Consider the following 17,993-nt stretch of genomic DNA (forward strand, 5'->3'; position numbering starts at 1 on the left):
GTCTATTGCTTTGGGGTCTGCTCTGGGGCAGTTTAGATTTCCCCTTTCTTTCTTTAGGCTTATTTAGTTCTCCGGCTGTAAACGAGGGGTCTAGGGCACCGTAGGAACCCCCCACGGCTACTGTTAGTTGTGTGAATAGGATCAGGGGTCTGCAATCCGATAGCTACCAACCTCTCCGGTTTTCTGGACTTAGCTTGTATTTTTGTTTTATCCTCCTTCGGTGACTCATTCATAACACCTTGAGATATTTGTAGACAGCTATTAAGTCTCCTCTCAGTCTTCTCTTTTGCAAGCTAAACATTCCCAAATCCTGCAACCTTTCCCCATAAGACAGGGTTTGCAGACCGGTCACCATTCTGGTCGCTCTTTTCTGAACTTGCTCCAGTTTGTTGATGTCTTTTTTAAAATGTGGCGCCCAAAACTGGACACAGTATTCTAGATGAGGTCTGACCAAAGATGAGTAGAGGGCAATAATGACTTCCCGTGATCTAGACTATATGCTTCTGTTAATACATTCTAGAATTGCATTTGCCTTTTTTGCTGCTGCATCACATTGTTGACTCATATTCAATCTGTGATCTATTAGTTTACCTAAGTCTTTTTCACATGAGCTGTTACTTTGCTTTTTTCCTGTTAAAAACCATTCTGTTAGTTTCTGCCCACTGCTTCAATTTATTTATATCTTTTTGAATCCTCTCTCTCTCTTCACTAGTATTAGCTATCCCTCCTAGCTTTGTGTCATCAGCAAATTCAATCATTGTACCCTCAATTCCTTCATCTAAATCATTGATAAAGATGTTGAACAATGCAGGGCCCATGACAGAGCCCTGTGGTACCCCACTTGAGACATTCTTCCAACTGGATGTGCAGTCATTTACGACCACTCTTTTGGTCCGATCACTAAGCCAGTTATGAATCCACCTAACAGTTGCCTTGTCCATTCCATACTTAGTCATTTTTTCAATAAGGATTGTGTGAAATACTTTGTCAAATGCTTTGCTGAAGTCAAGATATACTATATCTACAGCATTTCCCTGATCCACCCAATCAGTGATTCTGTCATAGAAGGAAATTAAGTTAGTCTGACATGACTTATTAGTTACAAACCCATGCTGACTCTGTTTAATCACTTCATTCTTATCCAGGTACTTACATACATGTTGTTTAATAATTTGTTCAAAGATCTTTCCTGGTTTAGAAGTCAGACTCACCGGCCTATAGTTGCCTGGGTCCACCTTCTTCCCCTTTTTGAAGATAGGAAAAACATTTGCTCTTCTCCAGTTTCTGGGACTTCTCCTGTTCTCTAAGAATTTTCAAAGATTATGGAGAGGGGTTCAAAAATTTCTTCTGCTATCTCCTTCAGTACTCTGGGGTGTAATTCATCTGGACCTGGAGACTTGAATTCATTTAGTTTAGCTAAGTGTTTCCTCACTATCTTTCTATCTATAGATATCCTGGATTCTTCTATTCCCTTAATAGGACAGTGAAGAACAGTTGAAGTTACATTTCCTTTCTGAGAGAAAACAGATGCAAAATAGGAATTTAAAAGTTCGGCCTTCTCAACATCCTGTCTTACTATTTCATCATTTTCATCCTGTAAAAATCCTATAGCATCTTTGACTTTTCTTTTACTTTTGACATATCCCCAAAATCCTTTATTATTGCTTTTGATGTCTCTTGCAAGCCTTAATTCATAGTCAGCTTTAGTAATCTGATATGTGCCCTGCAGGTTCTGCAGACAGCATTATATTCTTCTTTAGATATGTCGCCCTCTTTCCATTTTATAAACATTTCTTTCTTCCTTTTTAGCATGTGCTTAAGTTCTGTGTTCATCCATCCTGGTTTCCTTAAATACTTCCTATTCTTCCCTCTTTGCGGAATTGTTAACAATTGTGCATTGAGAATTTCATTTTTCAAGATTTCCCATCCTTCCTGGACATTTTTGTCCTTAAGCATATCCAGCCATTGGATCACTCCAATTCTCTTTCTGAGTCCCTTAAAATCTGCCTTTCTGAAATCTAACCTCGACATCTGAGTCTTCACAGGTCTTCCTCCTCTAGTTATCCAAAATTCTAAAATAGCATGGTCGCTACCTCCTAGGGTCCCAGCCACTTTTACCTCCTCAAACCCTTGTTTTCTCCCCTACCTTTAGGAAGATAAAGTTGTCAGCAAAAGAGGATAGGAATTTCCTTGACCTGATAGTTTTGCCTGAGAGAGATTCCCAACAAGTGTCTGGATCGTTGAAATCTCCCTTGACAACTATGTCATATTTTTTGGAGAACTTGGCCATTTGATGCATAGCATAAAGAGTTCATCCATATCTTCGGCTTGTACAGGTGGCCTGTAGTAAATGCCTACAATGGTGTCCTTTCCGTTCTGTCCTTGTATTCTTACCCAATCAGTTTCCACATAACTCCCAGTCTCTGAAGCTTCAATCTCTGTGCAGACATACGCATTTCTAACATACAATGTGACACCTCCTCCTCATTTATCAAGTCTGTTTCTTGCAAATAAGTTGTATCCTTCAAGCCTTGTATTCCAATCATGTGTATTGTCCCACCAAGTTTCAGTAATTCCAATGACATCATATTTCTTTTCCTGCGTTAGTAGTTCCAATTCTCCTTGTTTGTTGCCCATGCTTTGTGCAATAGTATAGAAACATTTTAGTTTGTGATTGGTTTCTCTTTCTCCAATATTTTTATTATTTAGATTCTTTTGTCTTTGTTCTTCCTTTCCACTTCTAATAGAAGAGTTCTCAATAGCATTTGTCAGGTGTATGGCTTTTTCTGGCCTCTTGCTTCCCTTCCCATGTTGTTCTAGCTTAAAGCTCTCCTGATGAGTGTAGCAAGACGACTTCCAAATACATATTTTCCAGTCTTTGTAAGGTGCACCCCATCTATAGCAAGTAGTCCATAGTATAGATAATTCACTCCGTGACCAGAAATCCAAAACCTTGCTGACGGCACCATCAACGTAGCCAGTTGTTCACCTGCAGAATCTTATTCCACCTCCTTGTTCCATGGCCATCCACTGGGAGGATGGAAGAGAAGACCACCTGCGCTCCCAGTTCTTTCACTTTCTTACCTAAGTTTTCAAAGCCACTGCAGATGGTTTCCAGGTTGCTGTGTCATTTGTCCCCACATGTATTAGCAGGAATGGGTAGTCATCTGTAGGTCTGAAGAGTCCTGATATCCTGTCAGACACATCTTTAATTTTTGCACCAGGAAGACAGCACATTTCTCTTGAAGTTATATCCGGTCTGCAGATAGCGGCCTCTGTTCCTCTCAACAGGGAGTCCCCCATGACCACCACTCTCTGTTTCTTCTTCACAACATTTTTCTTTCTCCATCCAGGAGGATTCTGAAGGCATACAAGGTTGCTGTTTGTGGGCAGAGTCTTATCCTGATGTATTTCTTCATCGCTCTCCTGCGTATGAGCCTGGTACTGGTTCCTTAGCAGTATGGGTGCTGCTGACTGCCTCCCGATCCTCCTGCTTCTCTGGGTCACATGTTTCCATTCCTCTGTTTCTTCAGGTGCACTTCAAATGTCTTCTCTTTCTGTAACATGAAGAGATAATTCTGCTCTGTCTAAGAACTCTTCACCTTCCTCAATGTAGCTAACCTCTCTTCGAGATTTTGCAACTTTCCCTCCAACAGGGACACAAGCTTGCATTTGTGGCATGTGAAGTTTGGCTTTTCAACTGTGAACATGTAGCAAGAAATGCAGCTCACCAAATGGCTCCTGGCCTCTTCCATATTGTCAAAGAGATTTCAATGCGATGAAAAATGAGCCAAAATTCGGCACGCAGTTTACCGATTTCCTCTTTTCAGCTGCAATGGCCAAAATCCAGTGATCGTTGAGCTCGCAGAGACTCTTCACTTATCCCAGAAGGCATTGGGAATATGCAAATGATCTCCTCAGAACTCTTCCCCTGGTCAGGTGACCGACTTGGCCATTCAAGAATATTCCACTTCTTTGCTTTAATAAACTCCTGGGTTGCTTTGGCTTTATGTGTTGAGTCATTGTCCATCTGTAGTATGAAATGACGACCAATCAGTTTGGCTGCATTTGGCTGGATCCGAGCACACAGTATGGCTCTGAATACCTCAGAATTCATTCGGATGCTTCTGTCCTGTGTCACATCATCAATAAACACTAGTGACCCAGTGCCACTGGCATCCATGCATGCCCAAGCCATCACACTGCCTCCGCCGTGTTTTACAGATGATGTGGTATGCTTTGGATCATGAGCTGTACCACGCCTTCGCCAGACTTTTTTCTTTCCATCATTCTGGTAGAGGTTGATCTTGGTTTCATCTGTCCAAAGAATGTTCTTCCAGAACTGTGCTGGCTTTTTTAGATGTTTTTTAAGCAAAGTTCAGTCTTACCTTTTTATTATTGATGCTTATGAGTGGCTTGCACCGTGCAGTGCACCCTCTGTATTTACTTTCATGCAGTCTTCTCTTTATGGTAGATTTGGATATTGATGCGCCTACCTCCTGGAGAGTGTTGTTCACTTGGTTGGCTGTTGTGAAGGGGTTTCTCTTCACCATGGAGATTATTCTGCGATCATAAACCACTGTTGTATTCCGTGGGCGCCCAGGTCTTTTTGCATTCATGAGTTCACCAGTGCTTTCTTTCTTTCTCAGGATGTACCAAACTGTAGATTTTGGCACTCCTAATGTTGTAGCAATTTCTCGGATGGGTTTTTTCTGTTTTTGCAGCTTATGGATGGCTTGTTTCACCTGCATGGAGAGCTCCTTTGACTGCATGTTTCCTTCTCAACAAAACCTTCCAAATGCAAGCACCACACCTCAAATCAACTCCAGGCCTTTTATCTGCTTAATTGAGAATGACATACCGAAGGGATTGCCCACACCTGTCCATGAAATAGCCTAGGAGTCAATTGTCCAATTACTTTTGGTCCCATTAAAAACAGGATGGCACATGTTAAGGAGCTGAAACTCCTAAACCCTTCATCCAATTTTAATGTGGATACCCTCAAATGAAAGCTGAAAGTCTGAACTTCAACTGCATCTGAATTGTTTTGTTTAAAATTCATTGTGGTAATGTCTAGAACCAAAATTAGAAAAATGTTGTCTCAGTCCAAATATATATGGACCTAACTGTATATGAGACTCTAATGCAAAGCACAATGGGGCATCTAACATTATTCATTATATCACTTGATCCATTTTTTTTGTAACTGGAGTCAACGGCTAACTGATTGAGCAACCAATGTACAGTATAAAACTTGTTTTGTCTTTTCAATAAGTTTCCTACACAATTATTTTGCTCTTCTGTATCAAAACTAGGCATGTCTTATCATGACATCACAACAGATAAACTTTATCCTCACTGACATTAGTTTTGCTTTTCAATTTGATAGTTATTGGGTGGCCGAATTTATGGATTAACAATGAAACAATAGGTTAGTAGAAAAAGCTTATGCAAATTGCCTCTTCAGAAAGAAAGAGGACTTTTACTCTACAGCGCCACCTATTGGTAGTAGCGATCCTACAAGTCACAATCAACCCTTTAACGAGTCTTGTAGTATGACTTAGGATACAAGCCAAATCAGAATCTCAATTTGCAGACACGGTGTTTCGAGCTGTTGGCTCTCGTCAGTGCAAAGTATGCGATCTGATTTGGCAAGGTGAGAGGCTCTGGACTAGGGTCTAAGAAGTAAGGTTTCTCCTTGCGGAGAGTGACATGCCAGCTGTGGCTTGTCAAGGTAAGGAGACTTATTCGCCGTGCAATGCTCCTCTGGGAAAATAATATGCAAATTGCCTCTTCAGAAAGAAAGAGGACTTTTACTCTACAGCGCCACCTATTGGTAGTAGCGATCCTACAAGTCACAATCAACCCTTTAACGAGTCTTGTAGTATGACTTAGGATACAAGCCAAATCAGAATCTCAATTTGCAGACACGGTGTTTCGAGCTGTTGGCTCTCGTCAGTGCAAAGTATGAGATCTGATTTGGCAAGGTGAGAGGCTCTGGACTAGGGTCTAAGAAGTAAGGTTTCTCCTTGCGGAGAGTGACATGCCAGCTGTGGCTTGTCAAGGTAAGGAGACTTATTCGCCGTGCAATGCTCCTCTGGGAAAATAATATGCAAATTGCCTCTTCAGAAAGAAAGAGGACTTTTACTCTACAGCGCCACCTATTGGTAGTAGCGATCCTACAAGTCACAATCAACCCTTTAACGAGTCTTGTAGTATGACTTAGGATACAAGCCAAATCAGAATCTCAATTTGCAGACACGGTGTTTCGAGCTGTTGGCTCTCGTCAGTGCAAAGTATGAGATCTGATTTGGCAAGGTGAGAGGCTCTGGACTAGGGTCTAAGAAGTAAGGTTTCTCCTTGCGGAGAGTGACATGCCAGCTGTGGCTTGTCAAGGTAAGGAGACTTATTCGCCGTGCAATGCTCCTCTGGGAAAATAATATGCAAATTGCCTCTTCAGAAAGAAAGAGGACTTTTACTCTACAGCGCCACCTATTGGTAGTAGCGATCCTACAAGTCACAATCAACCCTTTAACGAGTCTTGTAGTATGACTTAGGATACAAGCCAAATCAGAATCTCAATTTGCAGACACGGTGTTTCGAGCTGTTGGCTCTCGTCAGTGCAAAGTATGAGATCTGATTTGGCAAGGTGAGAGGCTCTGGACTAGGGTCTAAGAAGTAAGGTTTCTCCTTGCGGAGAGTGACATGCCAGCTGTGGCTTGTCAAGGTAAGGAGACTTATTCGCCGTGCAATGCTCCTCTGGGAAAATAATATGCAAATTGCCTCTTCAGAAAGAAAGAGGACTTTTACTCTACAGCGCCACCTATTGGTAGTAGCGATCCTACAAGTCACAATCAACCCTTTAACGAGTCTTGTAGTATGACTTAGGATACAAGCCAAATCAGAATCTCAATTTGCAGACACGGTGTTTCGAGCTGTTGGCTCTCGTCAGTGCAAAGTATGAGATCTGATTTGGCAAGGTGAGAGGCTCTGGACTAGGGTCTAAGAAGTAAGGTTTCTCCTTGCGGAGAGTGACATGTCACTCTCCGCAAGGAGAAACCTTACTTCTTAGACCCTAGTCCAGAGCCTCTCACCTTGCCAAATCAGATCTCATACTTTGCACTGACGAGAGCCAACAGCTCGAAACACCGTGTCTGCAAATTGAGATTCTGATTTGGCTTGTATCCTAAGTCATACTACAAGACTCGTTAAAGGGTTGATTGTGACTTGTAGGATCGCTACTACCAATAGGTGGCGCTGTAGAGTAAAAGTCCTCTTTCTTTCTGAAGAGGCAATTTGCATATTATTTTCCCAGAGGAGCATTGCACGGCGAATAAGTCTCCTTACCTTGACAAGCCACAGCTGGCATGTCACTCTCCGCAAGGAGAAACCTTACTTCTTAGACCCTAGTCCAGAGCCTCTCACCTTGCCAAATCAGATCTCATACTTTGCACTGACGAGAGCCAACAGCTCGAAACACCGTGTCTGCAAATTGAGATTCTGATTTGGCTTGTATCCTAAGTCATACTACAAGACTCGTTAAAGGGTTGATTGTGACTTGTAGGATCGCTACTACCAATAGGTGGCGCTGTAGAGTAAAAGTCCTCTTTCTTTCTGAAGAGGCAATTTGCATATTATTTTCCCAGAGGAGCATTGCACGGCGAATAAGTCTCCTTACCTTGACAAGCCACAGCTGGCATGTCACTCTCCGCAAGGAGAAACCTTACTTCTTAGACCCTAGTCCAGAGCCTCTCACCTTGCCAAATCAGATCTCATACTTTGCACTGACGAGAGCCAACAGCTCGAAACACCGTGTCTGCAAATTGAGATTCTGATTTGGCTTGTATCCTAAGTCATACTACAAGACTCGTTAAAGGGTTGATTGTGACTTGTAGGATCGCTACTACCAATAGGTGGCGCTGTAGAGTAAAAGTCCTCTTTCTTTCTGAAGAGGCAATTTGCATATTATTTTCCCAGAGGAGCATTGCACGGCGAATAAGTCTCCTTACCTTGACAAGCCACAGCTGGCATGTCACTCTCCGCAAGGAGAAACCTTACTTCTTAGACCCTAGTCCAGAGCCTCTCACCTTGCCAAATCAGATCTCATACTTTGCACTGACGAGAGCCAACAGCTCGAAACACCGTGTCTGCAAATTGAGATTCTGATTTGGCTTGTATCCTAAGTCATACTACAAGACTCGTTAAAGGGTTGATTGTGACTTGTAGGATCGCTACTACCAATAGGTGGCGCTGTAGAGTAAAAGTCCTCTTTCTTTCTGAAGAGGCAATTTGCATATTATTTTCCCAGAGGAGCATTGCACGGCGAATAAGTCTCCTTACCTTGACAAGCCACAGCTGGCATGTCACTCTCCGCAAGGAGAAACCTTACTTCTTAGACCCTAGTCCAGAGCCTCTCACCTTGCCAAATCAGATCTCATACTTTGCACTGACGAGAGCCAACAGCTCGAAACACCGTGTCTGCAAATTGAGATTCTGATTTGGCTTGTATCCTAAGTCATACTACAAGACTCGTTAAAGGGTTGATTGTGACTTGTAGGATCGCTACTACCAATAGGTGGCGCTGTAGAGTAAAAGTCCTCTTTCTTTCTGAAGAGGCAATTTGCATATTATTTTCCCAGAGGAGCATTGCACGGCGAATAAGTCTCCTTACCTTGACAAGCCACAGCTGGCATGTCACTCTCCGCAAGGAGAAACCTTACTTCTTAGACCCTAGAAAAAGCTTGTTACTTTATAGCTCAATGTGTTGTAATACAAAATGTCTTCTGGATAATGGAATGTTAGAAAAAAAGAAAATAAAGACAATTAGTGTTACTTAACCTGTTTGGAGCTCACCTGATTAGATGGATTCAGTAAACCACAAGTCAGGGTAAGCAACTAGGCTGAAAATGATTGCATAGTGGGCAGAACTTGCTGAATGACATGAGGAACAGAAAGGACCAGGACCACATGGTAAGCTGGATGGTAAGCAGTAGAGTTGAGCGAATTTTTTAAAATTCGGTTCCAATTACGATAGGCGTCAAAATTTGTTTTAATTATATTCGCCGAAGACAGCCAAACGTCAATGGAGTCTGTGGGAGTAGAAATTAATGAATATGCTCATAACCAATCATCAAACATAAATTCGGCACAAATAGGGTATATGGCATATTCATATTCGGCGACTGAATCCCAACATATTCGCTCAACTCTAGTAGGCAATAAGTAGAGCAGGACACACTGAAAAACACAAAGCCATGGGTATAGACAAACACAGGAACTGAAGAAGTGTAGGCATTCTACAAATTGCTGAAGCATAATGTGAACAAGTTTAAGGGAGAATTTGTTAAGCATAGAGCAGAGAAAGAGTTGATCAGAAAGCTATGCATAGCCACTAGCAGTAGAGATGGAGAAGAAACTTGTTTATAGTGAAGATACATTCTGTTTCAGGTGTGTATGAAGTGTGAACAAGTCCAGATATTGGTTATGCTCACAGCTGATGAAGGGTTAATATGTAGGCCTGAGCCAGGAAGTTAATGCAGGCTGCAGAATTGACAGGAGTTTCAGATATGATTGAAGGTGAGAAAACTTTATGTTGGCAAATTCCAAATATGCACGACAACTAAACCCATTGCTTTGTTAATTCACATACGCACCTGTGTGCCTAATTCTACCTTAAAAGGCCTTGTTTGTTGCTGTCACTAAAGTTCACAGTGCAACCTGTGAAACCCAATGTGGAGCATAGCAAAGGGAAATGGCCACAGGGGAAGAGAGCAGTAAGAGTCAAGACAGGTACCACAAATCCCTTGAATAACTTTCCACTCTGGTATGACAATAGTCAGAACCACTGAGGGGAATGACCTTGTAGATTCTATTGTCATTAGTGACCTCTAAGCTTAGTTCACTGTGCTATGAATGGTATCCAGCCCTGTTAGGATGTTCTTAGCTTCTAATAAATAAATAATGGCACAGAATTTTTGTTGTTTTTCATCTGAGATTCGATTTTCCTAATTCTGAGACCTTCTAAGGGGCTGATTTTTCTTATGTCCTAATATGTGAAACCAAAGAATTCAATGAGGGTGTCCTTAGATTTTCTCATGGCTGGATGTAATGAATGTTTGTGATTGCATGTATGTTTGACACTATTTTGTGTGTCCATGACTTCATGTAAATTCTCTCTTCAGAGAAGAGTACTTGAACTCTAGTACCACCTATTGGAAGAAGCAATCCTACAAGTCAATAAAGAACCCTTGTTACATGACTTGTTATTGAGCCTTGTTACTAGAGTTGAGCGATACCAGCCGATACTTGAAAATATCGGATCGGAATGGATCGGCCGATCTTAAAAAAAAGTATCGGTATCGCCGATTCCGATACCGGGAACCAATGCAAGTCAATGGGGCCAAAATATCGGAATTAAAAAAAAACCTTTCTTTCCTTGTAGGTTAATTCTACATGAAGAAAAACAACTAAGAATAATGTAGAATGTATTGTGGGAGGTGGAGGAGACATTAAAGCCATAGAGGTTTAGCCCAATCAAATGGAATAGCAGGAATTAAACTTTTTTTTTAAAGATGTTAGGAGTTACAAAGATATTGACTATGTTAGCCTCATTTATATTTTGCCAGACATGTATGTCTTCTTCTTCTTTCTTCTTCTTTCTTATTCTTCTTCCTTTTTTTTACCTTCTTCTTCTTCTTATTCCTTTTTTTACATTCTTCTTCTTCTTCTTCCTCCTTTTTTTACATTCTTCTACTTCCTTTTTTTACATTCTTCTTCTTCCTTTTTTTACATTCTTCTTCTTATTCCTTTTTTTACATTCTTCTTCTTCTTCCTTTTTTAAATTCTTCTACTTCCTTTTTTTACATTCTTCTTCTTCTTCTTCTTCCTTTTCTTACATTCTTCATATTCTTCTTATTCAACAATTATTATTCTACATATTCAACTTCTTCATCTTCTTCCTATTCTTCTTCATCATATTCTTGTTTGTGTCAGGCATTCCTGTAGTTGTTATCTGGAAAAGTTAGAAGTTTACACCTTCCGTTCTGCCTGTCACAAAAGATTTACAACAGGATTTGTCCGCGTTCAGTTTGGCCTGCAGCAGCAGGCCTTTTCCAGGGGCACCACGAGGAGGAACGGACTCACCCCCATACACTGCTTAGTCTTCTTCTGCTTATAAATAAGATAATATCATTTGCTCAGAGTATTAGTCTTATGCTTAATGTTCTTCTGCTTTGTTTTTTTTATGCTTCTTGGTCTTCTCTCTCTTGTTGTTCTGCATCTTGGTGGTTGTCTTCCTGTTCTTTGTCCTCTTGAACCAGCTGACGGTACTGGCACCGGGAGGGGCAGCAGAAGGAACAAGAGCCAATGGCACTACCGAGGACCAGCTGACGGTGCTGGAACCCGGTTACTAAGCAGGAGGTACCTGTGCTACAAAGCACTACCAAGGACCAGCAGACGTTGCCGGAACTCGGATACCGAGATGGAGGCACCTAGGCCAAAGGCTCTGACGAGAACCAGCTGACGGTGCTGGAACCCGGAGGGGTAGCATAAGCTGCAAGAGCAAATGGAAATAGCGAGGACCAGCTGACAGTGCTGGCACCCGGAGGGGCAGCAGAAGGAATAAGAGCCAATGGCACAACCAAGGACCAGCTGACGGTGCTGGAACCCGGTTACTAAGCAGGAGGTACCTGTGCTACAAAGCACTACCAAGGACCAGCAGACGTTGCCGGAACTCGGATACCGAGATGGAGGCACCTAGGCCAAAGGCTCTGACGAGAACCAGCTGACGGTGCTGGAACCCGGAGGGGTAGCATAAGCTGCAAGAGCAAATGGAAATAGCGAGGACCAGCTGACAGTGCTGGCACCCGGAGGGGCAGCAGAAGGAATAAGAGCCAATGGCACAACCAAGGACCAGCTGACGGTGCTGGAACCCGGTTACTAAGCAGGAGGTACCTGTGCTACAAAGCACTACCAAGGACCAGCAGACGTTGCCGGAACTCGGATACCGAGATGGAGGCACCTAGGCCAAAGGCTCTGCCGAGAACCAGCTGACGGTGCAGGAACCCGGAGGGGTAGCATAAGCTGCAAGAGCAAATGGAAATAGCGAGGACCAGCTGACAGTGCTGGCACCCGGAGGGGCAGCAGAAGGAATAAGAGCCAATGGCACAACCGAGGACCAGCTGACGGTGCTGGAACCCGGTTACTAAGCAGGAGGTACCTGTGCTACAAAGCACTACCAAGGACCAGCAGACGTTGCCGGAACTCGGATACCGAGATGGAGGCACCTAGGCCAAAGGCTCTGACGAGAACCAGCTGACGGTGCTGGAACACGGAGGGGTATCAGAAGTTACCCCTGAAAAGCAAAGTTGGCATGCCGCAAGCTGGCCGCAGTTACCGAATCACACAGTCCTACAGGGGGTGCTTGTCCTACTGGCACTATGGAACAAGCCTTTCTTACCAGAACCCGCAGTCCACATAGGAAGCACCTAAACTGCTGGCACCCTAGCCTCGGCTAACCCAACCGCAACACGACATGGCAACTTGGGGTGGCAAACTGACATTGACACTTCCCGGAAACAGCAGGCAGGGCTGGAACCAAGCTGGGCAGGAGGGAGTACCCGTGCCAAAGTCAGTTATGAGCAGCAACTGGCGATGTTGGAGCCCAGGACAAGCACTTAGCAGGCTGAGGCCTGATGTGCTGTCAATTGGGAGGCAGCAGGACAGATTGCCATCAAAACAGCAGGGGAACAGCTGACGTTACTGAACCCCACAAACACAGGAGCTAGTGTTTTACTCTGTGAAGACGGCACTTCCGAGCAACAACTGGCTGTGTTGAAGCCCAGGGACAAGCACGGAGCAGGCTGAGGCTGCATTGAAGAAATTTTAAGATCGGTTGTAGACTACTAATTTGAACCAAGCTCCACTTAGGCCTGTGGCTTCACTGATTTTCGTATTTCCCCTGTCCTCCAACCCCGCCAGTTACAGCTCCGAAGTGGCGTCTGCACAATCCACACTTGTTCCTGTGTTACAGGTGTTCAGTCCGGTCAGTTAATCCCCTGATGTGTGTCCGGCAATGTCGCCTGCTCTGTCCACATTCCCATAATGGGAATGTGGACAGAGCAGGCGACATTGCCGGACACACATCAGGGGATTAACTGACCGGACTGAACACCTGGAACACAGGAACAAGTGTGGATTGTGCAGACGCCACTTCGGAGCTGTAACTGGCGGGGTTGGAGGACAGGGGAAATACGAGAGACAGTGGAGCCACAGGCCTAATTGGAGCACGGTTAAAAATCAGTAGTGGTATGACTGTGTAGGCAGCAGGAGACTTTGCCATCTACACAGCAGGGGATCAGCTGACGTTACTGAACCCCACTGAGACACGGGAGCAAGTGTCTCTTTCCGTGTGGACGGCACTTCCGAACTACAACTGGCTGTGTTGAAGCCCAGGAAATAGGAGGGTGTAGGCAGAGGCCTACTGTATTTTGAATGAGGTGACAGCAGGAGAGACTGCCATCCACAAAGCAGGGGATCAGCTGAAGTTACTGAACCCCACTGAGACACGGGAGCAAGTGTCTCTTTCCGTGTGGACGGCACTTCCGAACTACAACTGGCTGTGTTGAAGCCCAGGAAATAGGAGGGTGTAGGCAGAGGCCTACTGTATTTTGAATGAGGTGACAGCAGGAGAGACTGCCATCCACAAAGCAGGGGATCAGCTGACGTTACTGAACCCCACTGAGACACGGGAGCAAGTGTCTCTTTCCGTGTGGACGGCACTTCCGAACTACAACTGGCTGTGTTGAAGCCCAGGAAATAGGAGGGTGTAGACAGAGGCCTACTGTATTTTGAATGAGGTGACAGCAGGAGAGACTGCCATCCACACAGCAGGGGATCAGCTGACGTTACTGAACCCCACTGAGACACGGGAGCAAGTGTCTCTTTCCGTGTGGACGGCACTTCCGAACTACAACTGGCTGTGTTGAAGCCCAGGAAATAGGAGGGTGTAGGCAGAGGCCTACTGTATTTTGAAAGAGGTGACAGCAGGAGAGACTGCCATCCACAGAGCAGGGGATCAGCTGACGTTACTGAACCCCACTGAGACACGGGAGCAAGTGTCTCTTTCCGTGTGGACGGCACTTCCGAACTACAACTGGCTGTGTTGAAGCCCAGGAAATAGGATGGTGTAGGCAGAGGCCTACTGTATTTTGAATGAGGTGACAGCAGGAGAGACTGCCATCCACACAGCAGGGGATCAGCTGACGTTACTGAACCCCACTGAGACACGGGAGCAAGTGTCTCTTTCCGTGTGGACGGCACTTCCGAACTACAACTGGCTGTGTTGAAGCCCAGGAAATTGGATGGTGTAGGCAGAGGCCTACTGTATTTTGAATGAGGTGACAGCAGGAGAGACTGCCATCCACACAGCAGGGGATCAGCTGACGTTACTGAACCCCACTGAGACACGGGAGCAAGTGTCTCTTTCCGTGTGGACGGCACTTCCGAACTACAACTGGCTGTGTTGAAGCCCAGGAAATAGGAGGGTGTAGGCAGAGGCCTACTGTATTTTGAATGAGGTGACAGCAGGAGAGACTGCCATCCACACAGCAGGGGATCAGCTGACGTTACTGAACCCCACTGAGACACGGGAGCAAGTGTCTCTTTCCGTGTGGACGGCACTTCCGAACTACAACTGGCTGTGTTGAAGCCCAGGAAATAGGAGGGTGTAGGCAGAGGCCTACTGTATTTTGAATGAGGTGACAGCAGGAGAGACTGCCATCCACACAGCAGGGGAACAGCTGGCAGTGCTGAACCCCACTAACACTTGAACGAATGTGTTTGGCTCTGTGGAGACGACACTTCTGAACACCAACTGACGCTGTTGGAGCCCAGGATTAGGCGAGGAGCAGGCTGGGGCCTACTGGATTTTGGCAGGTGAATGCAGCAGGAGACTTGCCATCTCCACAGCAGGGGAACAGCTGACAGTGCTGAACCCCACTAACACTTGAACGAATGTGTTTGGCTCTGTGGAGACGACACTTCTGAACACCAACTGACGCTGTTGGAGCCCAGGATTAGGCGAGGAGCAGGCTGGGGCCTACTGGATTTTGGCAGGTGAAGGCAGCAGGAGACTTGCCATCTCCACAGCAGGGGAACAGCTGACAGTGCTGAACCCCACTAACACTTGAACGAATGTGTTTGGCTCTGTGGAGACGACACTTCTGAACACCAACTGACGCTGTTGGAGCCCAGGATTAGGAGCGGAGCAGGCTGGGGCCTACTGGATTTTGGCAGGTGAAGGCAGCAGGAGACTTGCCATCTCCACAGCAGGGGAACAGCTGACAGTGCTGAACCCCACTAACACTTGAACGAATGTGTTTGGCTCTGTGGAGACGACACTTCTGAACACCAACTGACGCTGTTGGAGCCCAGGATTAGGCGAGGAGCAGGCTGGGGCCTACTGGATTTTGGCAGGTGAATGCAGCAGGAGACTTGCCATCTCCACAGCAGGGGATCAGCTGACAGTGCTGAACCCCACTAACACTTGAACGAATGTGTTTGGCTCTGTGGAGACGACACTTCTGAACACCAACTGACGCTGTTGGAGCCCAGGATTAGGCGAGGAGCAGGCTGGGGCCTACTGGATTTTGGCAGGTGAATGCAGCAGGAGACTTGCCATCTCCACAGCAGGGGAACAGCTGACAGTGCTGAACCCCACTAACACTTGAACGAATGTGTTTGGCTCTGTGGAGACGACACTTCTGAACACCAACTGACGCTGTTGGAGCCCAGGATTAGGCGAGGAGCAGGCTGGGGCCTACTGGATTTTGGCAGGTGAAGGCAGCAGGAGACTTGCCATCTCCACAGCAGGGGAACAGCTGACAGTGCTGAACCCCACTAACACTTGAACGAATGTGTTTGGCTCTGTGGAGACGACACTTCTGAACACCAACTGACGCTGTTGGAGCCCAGGATTAGGCGAGGAGCAGGCTGGGGCCTACTGGATTTTGGCAGGTGAATGCAGCAGGAGACTTGCCATCTCCACAGCAGGGGAACAGCTGACAGTGCTGAACCCCACTAACACTTGAATGAATGTGTTTGGCTCTGTGGAGACGACACTTCTGAACACCAACTGACGCTGTTGGAGCCCAGGATTAGGCGAGGAGCAGGCTGGGGCCTACTGGATTTTGGCAGGTGAATGCAGCAGGAGACTTGCCATCTCCACAGCAGGGGAACAGCTGACAGTGCTGAACCCCACTAACACTTGAACGAATGTGTTTGGCTCTGTGGAGACGACACTTCTGAACACCAACTGACGCTGTTGGAGCCCAGGATTAGGCGAGGAGCAGGCTGGGGCCTACTGGATTTTGGCAGGTGAAGGCAGCAGGAGACTTGCCATCTCCACAGCAGGGGAACAGCTGACAGTGCTGAACCCCACTAACACTTGAACGAATGTGTTTGGCTCTGTGGAGACGACACTTCTGAACACCAACTGACGCTGTTGGAGCCCAGGATTAGGCGAGGAGCAGGCTGGGGCCTACTGGATTTTGGCAGGTGAAGGCAGCAGGAGACTTGCCATCTCCACAGCAGGGGAACAGCTGGCAGTGCTGAACCCCACTAACACTTGAACGAATGTGTTTGGCTCTGTGGAGACGACACTTCTGAACACCAACTGACGCTGTTGGAGCCCAGGATTACGCATGCCGCATGCAGAGGCCAATGGGCATCGGTTTTTATGGAGGTTGTGGACTACTACTGATTCTAACCATGCTCCACTTAGGCCTCTGGCTCCACTGTCTCTACTATTTACCCTGGCCTCCAACCCCGCCAGCTACATCTCTGAAGTGGCGTCAGCACAATCTACACTTGTTCCTGTGTTACTGGTGCTCAGTCCCATCAGTTGATCCCCTGATGTTTGTCCGGCAAGTTCGCCAGCTCTGTCCTCATTCCCACTACTGGTTATGGGAATGTGGACAGAGCAGGAGACCTTGCCGGACACACAGGGGAAATAGTAGAGACAGTGGAGCCAGAGACCTAAGTTGGGCACGGTTAAAAATCAGTAGTGGTTTGAATGTTGATGGAGCTGGTGACTCTGCCGTCCACACAGCAGGGGATCAGCTGGCATTACTGAACCCCAGTAACACAGGAGCTAGTGTGTTTCTCTGTGCAGACGACACATCTGAGCGACAACTGGCTGTGTTGAAGCACAGGGATTATAGTTCAGGTGGTAGAAAAATGAACACACCAGCAGACCTGGATACAGTTGCCAACCACTAATTTAGTCTGTAAGAGGAATGGCAAAGTCTTTGGAGATCCAGGCCTTGTTCATTTTCAGAAAAGTCAGCCGGTCAACATTATCGGAAGATAGTCGCGTGCGACGGTCTGTTAGTACACCACCTGCGGCACTAAAGACACGTTCCGATAATACACTGGCAGCAGGGCAAGCCAGCACCTCCAATGCATACTGGCTAAGCTCTGGCCATGTATCCAGCTTAGAGACCCAAAACTTGAAGGGGGAAGAGCCATCTGGGAGTACAGCGACAGGGCAAGACATGTAGTCTGACACCATCTGACGGAAGCGTTGCCTCCTGCTGACTCGAGGCGTCGCTGATGGTGTAGACAATTGTGGTGGACACACAAAACTTTGCCACATTTGGGCCATAGTGGTCTTGCCTTGTGCTGCGGCACTGCCTCTGCTCCCTCTTTGTGCAGAGTTTCCTCCACTGCCTCGACGCACAGAGCTGCTTTGTAAAGCACTAGCAACAATGCTGTCGGGTGGAATGGAAAACATTATGGACTGCACCAGTGACTCTTCGTACTCCCGCATTTTACGCTCCCGGTTCAACGTTGGTATGAGCCTTTGTACGCTGTCCCGGTAGCGAGGATCTAGGAGGGTGTACACCCAATAATCAGCCGAGACGAGAATGTGGGCGATGCGGCGGTCGTTTCTCAGGCACTGCAGCATGAAATCAACCATGTGCTGCAGACTCCCA

General features: G+C 46.1%; 1 protein-coding gene and 1 long non-coding RNA gene across 2 annotated transcripts in view; one reads left to right on the forward strand and one right to left on the reverse strand.

The window, feature by feature from the left end:
* The window catches only part of LOC141085636 (uncharacterized), a 611,301-nt gene that overhangs the window by 232,844 nt on the left and 360,464 nt on the right, over positions 1–17,993 (reverse strand). Inside the window, exon 2 of the long non-coding RNA XR_012231343.1 lies at positions 10,683–10,942. This is a non-coding gene — a long non-coding RNA (uncharacterized lncRNA). The remainder of the gene's footprint in view (positions 1–10,682; positions 10,943–17,993) is intronic.
* Positions 1–17,993, forward strand: part of CACNG7 (calcium voltage-gated channel auxiliary subunit gamma 7) — a 328,444-nt gene that overhangs the window by 164,916 nt on the left and 145,535 nt on the right. The window lies entirely within an intron of this gene.

Source organism: Dendrobates tinctorius, unplaced genomic scaffold, assembly GCF_039654945.1.
Source record: "Dendrobates tinctorius isolate UK_male_01 unplaced genomic scaffold, ASM3965494v1 ptg000028l, whole genome shotgun sequence".
Taxonomy (NCBI): domain Eukaryota; kingdom Metazoa; phylum Chordata; class Amphibia; order Anura; family Dendrobatidae; genus Dendrobates; species Dendrobates tinctorius.